The 5,851-nt window shown below is 28.7% G+C and overlaps 1 long non-coding RNA gene across 1 annotated transcript; it reads left to right on the plus strand.

Moving 5' to 3' along the window:
* The first annotated feature begins 832 nt into the window (after positions 1–832).
* LOC128133286 (uncharacterized) lies at positions 833–4,569 on the plus strand. The gene is made up of 2 exons (XR_008231716.1): positions 833–2,816; positions 2,955–4,569. It is a non-coding gene; the product is annotated as an uncharacterized LOC128133286 (long non-coding RNA).
* Positions 4,570–5,851: the final 1,282 nt, after the last annotated feature.

The raw sequence follows: 5,851 nt of genomic DNA on the forward strand, positions 1-5,851 counted from the left end.
TTATCTTATTACATTTGTCAGTTTCTTTTTTCTTATTTGTTCTTCGTCATAAAGGAAAAGTAAAATAAAGAATATATTAATACTTTAATAAGAAAATATAATAGATAAAAATATACCTCACGTGTAATACTCCATCCACCCTAACCCACTCTTAACATGTTTTTTATTTTTAAAATTGGTCTTACTACTTAACAATTACTATAATTTTGAATTACAAATCACCGTTTTACTTGGACCCTTCATTGCTTTCCAATATTTTATAACTTTTTTGACAAAAATTAAAAGTACCATACTAAAGTACAATAATTTTTTAAAATATAATAATTAATATTTTTCAAACAAGTATTTTTAATTAAGTATAAGTAAAAATAGTTTAAAATAACATAAAACTACGAAATAGATTATATTGTATTAAAATGATTGTTATTTGAATTAATAATAATAATAATAATAATAATAATAATAATAATAAACTAAATAAAAAATATTCAAATACAACATTTCTAAATTAATTAAAAATTTAAAAATAATGTTATATCAAAAACTTTATTTAATTCAATTCAAACCCAACTTATTATATCTATTTTATTGTATACTTAAAATAATTATAATATTTGTTAAAAATGAGTGTAAAAATCATTATATCAATGATAAATGTCAATCATAATATTATTATAATGTATAATTGTTAATATTTATATTACATTATTGTGCATAATCATCGGTTTGAAACTCCCACTAAACTCAAAAGTCATATATATATATATATATATTAAAAAAGATCCCCTTTAGGAACAGTACTTTGTTCCTATTAGACCAAAATAAATTTTTTTTCTTTCTTTTTCAATTGGTGGGTTTCTTCCCGATACTTACGTCCAAATTCTTCTCTATGCTTCCCACCACTTTTGGATTCACCGTCTCTGCTTCTTCTTTTTTGCTTGGTCCACCACCTCCATTATCAGCTTCTAATCCTCACACTCTTAACACTTACGATTTTCAGTCCTCATCACAGAAACTCTCTGTTTCTCCCTCTTCCAATCCTTTTCAAAAAGACGCTTCACCGGCCATCACCCTATTTTTTTCATATGTTATCTCCTCACAAAACACAACCCTATTACCTCCACTGTTAGCCAATCAAATATTCACAGATATTGATATATTTTAGCGGTCTTCCAACCGTCCAACATATGAATTATACACATCTTCTCTTTAGCCGCTGTGAAACGCGTCTCCTTCCGGCGGATCTGTCTTCTCGTCCTTCTCCAACTGTGTACGTCTTCTCTCCATGTGCCTCTTCACTAATATGGGATATCTCCTTTTGTGTCTTCTATTTACACTAATTGCTTACTTCACAACCCTCAAATAAATGTGGGGTCGTCGATTTTCCCTCGTCGGTGTCAAGGTTGGTCTTCGCTTGTGCTTCTACTTTCCAAAACCTGGAATTCCCATTGAACTCTGCACCACCTCCAATTTCATCGATGTTTTTCACGAAATGACCATTCCTTAATGGAAGACTATTATACATTCATAGCTTCAGACGCCTCTTCTCAGGTTCTATTTATTTGTTCTATGTTCCTTAGTTCCATCTTTTTGGATTAATTTACACTTTTTTTTTTGAAGATATTCGAGGTAATCGACACAGGTAGGGTTTTTTTAGTTGGTTACTCTCTGTAAGTTCGATTTGTTATTGTTTGTACTACATGTGGATAAACTTTATCACCTAAGGAATTCTAACTGGTTTTAGGTTGTAAAACAGAAACCGCTACATACATCATGCTCCTTCAAAGTTAATGAAATTGAAAAGGAAAAAACTCCTAATACTCTATAAATACGTGACTGATGTAGTTAACAACGCATAAAGGGTATCATCTTCTATTGTTTTGGTAAAACCACACATAAATATCCTTTCGTGTTAGCGGGTTTTCTATTATCTGGATATTTAGGGGTACACACCACTTGATAGAATCCTGATGATTTGTTCACAGAATTGTCAAAAATTAAAGAGGCAAGATTTATCTTTTTTGGTGTATCTGATTTAAGCAAAATCATTATATAAATTAAATTATTTACATATGAAATTGGTTTTGTTGCAAGAATGGTTTTTAGGAAAAACAATGACGCAAAATTTGAAATTGCCAACCATTTACATTCAAACTAGCAAAGTTTAATATTAACCATCCACACACTTCAGGAATCTGTAGGAATCATCAAACCTCTGGCAGTATGATAATATTTTTCATTCTTTTTTTATCAATATACCCTGCAACAGGTAAGAGTTCTTCTTTTTTACACTCAACAATAATTCTTTTTCCCCAGTTAAGTCTAGTATGAGTAAAGTGACTTTATAGGCGGTAAAGAAATAAAAAGTTTCCAAAGGTTTTTTGTTGTTTTCTAGACTAAATAAAGTGTTATAGATAGACAAAATGACCATTTTACACTTGTATTCAAAAAACCAAATTCCATAACATTCATCAATTTTAACATCAGGAATTGGCATGGAAAGTATGTTACTGTTTCGTACATTTAGCCCTTAAAATTCAATTGTTTCTACACCAATAACCGTAGATATTGCTATAATCTACAAGAATAGGCTATTTTATACCTTCTAAGTACAATTTGTAGCATCTGGTCTGCAATTTTGAACATAAAAAAATCAAGAGGACATTCGTGGTTGCCCTTAATCATATGGAATTGCAAACGAAAAAGTTTAAAAAAAAAACTTTTATAGCTACTCATTTTTTTCAACCCATAGGTGCAAAATTGGGCCAAATCGCAACCCAAGTATATGAAATCAGGAGAGTAGTAATAAATAGCAGGTGAGCTTAGCCATTTGTGATTTCAGTAACTATTTTCGGAAAAAACACTGATTTTTTACTTATTTTTTAGAAAGTTATTTCTTACGTTGATTTGTATTTCTTATTTTTTGTTGTTTTTAAATTACTTTAATTTCCAAGAGGTCTAAGATTTTATAGAAGCAACTCAGACGAAGCTACAAGAAGGATTCATAATGGACGACGAACTTGAAAAGACGGTTAGCGAGTAGCCTTCGTATGTCATAAAGAGTCGGAAAGATGCGGAGAAAATGGTAATTTAATATGTTATTATTCAACTTGATATGATAGGGACAATATGGTAATTTACTATTTCTGTTTGATGCATTTTCTATATATAGGTGGCAAAACCACTAAATAGCAATGTACCTTGCATTTTTGTTATGACTCTTTTATCAAAAACCAAGGTACATTGCCATTTAGTGCATTTTCCATATTCATATGGTAAATGAAGTAAATAGCAATGTACTTTGCATCTACACATTTTTTCCTGTTTTTTTTTTTAATTTCTTTTGATTTTTTCCAAAAACCTAACTACATTGCCATTAGGTGCATTTTCCATTTTTGGAGTAAAAAGTCCCAAATAGCAATGTAGTTTGCATTAACCAAAATACATTGTTATTAGGTTCATTTTCCATTTTTTTGTTATTAATACAGTAAATATCATTGATAATTGAAGAGTAAAACTGTTTGTATGGACGTAAACAGAACATGGAAGTCATATGTTTTTTTTCCAATTTATTTCAATTTATCGACAAAACTAACTCTTAAGGCCCCATTATAAACATTTGTTTATTTTATTTATTATATCTCAATGTTATCTAAATGGCTAATTGATGGATTTTGAGCAAAAGAACATCTTATGTGCACATGCAAAACCCTAAAGCTTTGGATCTAGGTTTCTCTATTGTCCATGTAAATTTATCCAAAGCTTATAAACCCTAATCTATCATATATTAAAACGAGATCTATAATAAAAAAATTTAGATGATACCTTTCAATAGTTGCAAGAATCTTCAATCTTCAAGAAGCTTAGTGACACAAGTGTAACACCTCTAATGACTTACAAACACCAAAGCAAGAAGATGATTTAGAAGAGAGAAGGAGAGGGGCATAATTTCGGCTATAGTAACTCTATGGTTTCTTGGTCTGGCCAAAACTGAAGCCCTGGGGTCCCTTAAATAGCTAAGCTGCTAGGGCTTCACTCAAAACCCTAATTGGATGACTTAGGCCCTAAGCAGCTTAAGAATCTTCTGGAATAAGGCCCCCTTGGACGAAATTAGAGTGGGCTTCCACTCCAAATTTCGTCCCCCTTATGCCCATGAGGATTCACAACCCAAATTCAATTATCTTACAATTGACAGTTCTAGTCCCTTTTATTTAATTAATCTATTTTAGCCATAGAATTAATTCTCAACTAATTTTTGACAAATATTAATTAAACTATATGATTTCTATTTTAATATAGTATTCATATAATATATTAATAAACCATAATAACCTCTCTCTCTCTCTCTCTCGATAAATCATCATGTTCAGTTGCTTTGGTGAAGGCAACCCAAAAGGTCATGCACAACCGGGTCAAGTACATACCAAATATAGTTACGGGCTTAGACACTAATCCAACACAAATGACATTCATTTGGAAGATTGTATAACTACAGAGTTATCAATGTTGACCTATTTAACTAGTATTTCATGCTTCTTAATAGCAATCAACTAAGAAGGAATTCCAGAAGGAAGCAATGTTCCTAATTGTTGGCATTTTGGACAAATTTCTTAGAAAAAAGATACTTACAAACAAAACGGACCGTCAAATTGTTGGCATTAATTTTTTTAATCCATGAATCATTGTAGCTCATGACAACACTGCAATAATAAAATGTTGAAAATCAACTTAAGAGTTTCTTTTACGGATCCAACCCCGCAACATAGGATTCTTCCCTAGTTTAAATGTAGTTATCATTTCAAATCTAACTTAATTTGAGATGCCTTTTTATTTTTCATTATATTCAATAGGTTTTTTAAGTTATGGTTATTAATATGCAATGTCTTTTTATTTTCTATTTTTTATACACAGTGTAACTATATTATTAAATATGAAAGAGTTGAAAAAAATGAATTTTACCGAATCAATGGTTATTTTAACGCGATTTGTTTTATAAAAATATTTATATATATCAAATTTATGTTGATTTCTAAATATTCATTTTGAATAATTTATAAGTGTTTAATAAATTTTGTTTGATGTAAAAGTTATAGTAGATGTTGTAGTGTTTTTATATTATTAGAATTTGAAATATTTTTCCATAATTATTGTTATTTGTTTTATATACAAATGAGCATACGTTTTATATATAATTTACACAACTTAAAACGGTTTATAAAATCATCAAAAGTTGTAGTATTTTTTTATACTGCTTTATTATTTGTTATATATAGAAATCAACATATATTTGATATACAATTTACACAACACAAAATGGTCTATAAAATTATCAATTAATAGTATAAATAACCAATGATATAGAATCTATTACGGTTAATAAAACTAACAGGTTAACCATTGGATTTGTTTTGCTACTAACATTGGTTTTTCATATAAAAATATTAAATCACAATATGTTAAAAGTTATTTATATTCGCACGCAACGCGCAAGGATTCGTCTAGTACTATAATATAAATGAAACATTTTTCCTATCATATTATGCATTTGAAACCTCCATTACTTTTCAATTTCCAGCTTAATATAATTAATATATTAATTCAAAATATGTTATTAAATGCAAAATATTATCTTATTATTGATAGACTTTTAAAATGATTATTATAATACACTTATTTGTCAACAAGTAAATATTATGTTAATTTTAAATAAACTTAAAAACATTTATTCAAATACTCTTTTTCAAAATAGTATGTCTAAATATTGTAAATGTTGAACCAGTTAATAATACTAATTTCCATTTTTCCTATCATACTATTGATAGACTTTTAAAATGATTATTATAATATACCA

Source organism: Lactuca sativa, chromosome 4 (assembly GCF_002870075.4).
Source record: "Lactuca sativa cultivar Salinas chromosome 4, Lsat_Salinas_v11, whole genome shotgun sequence".
NCBI classification, from domain to species: domain Eukaryota; kingdom Viridiplantae; phylum Streptophyta; class Magnoliopsida; order Asterales; family Asteraceae; genus Lactuca; species Lactuca sativa.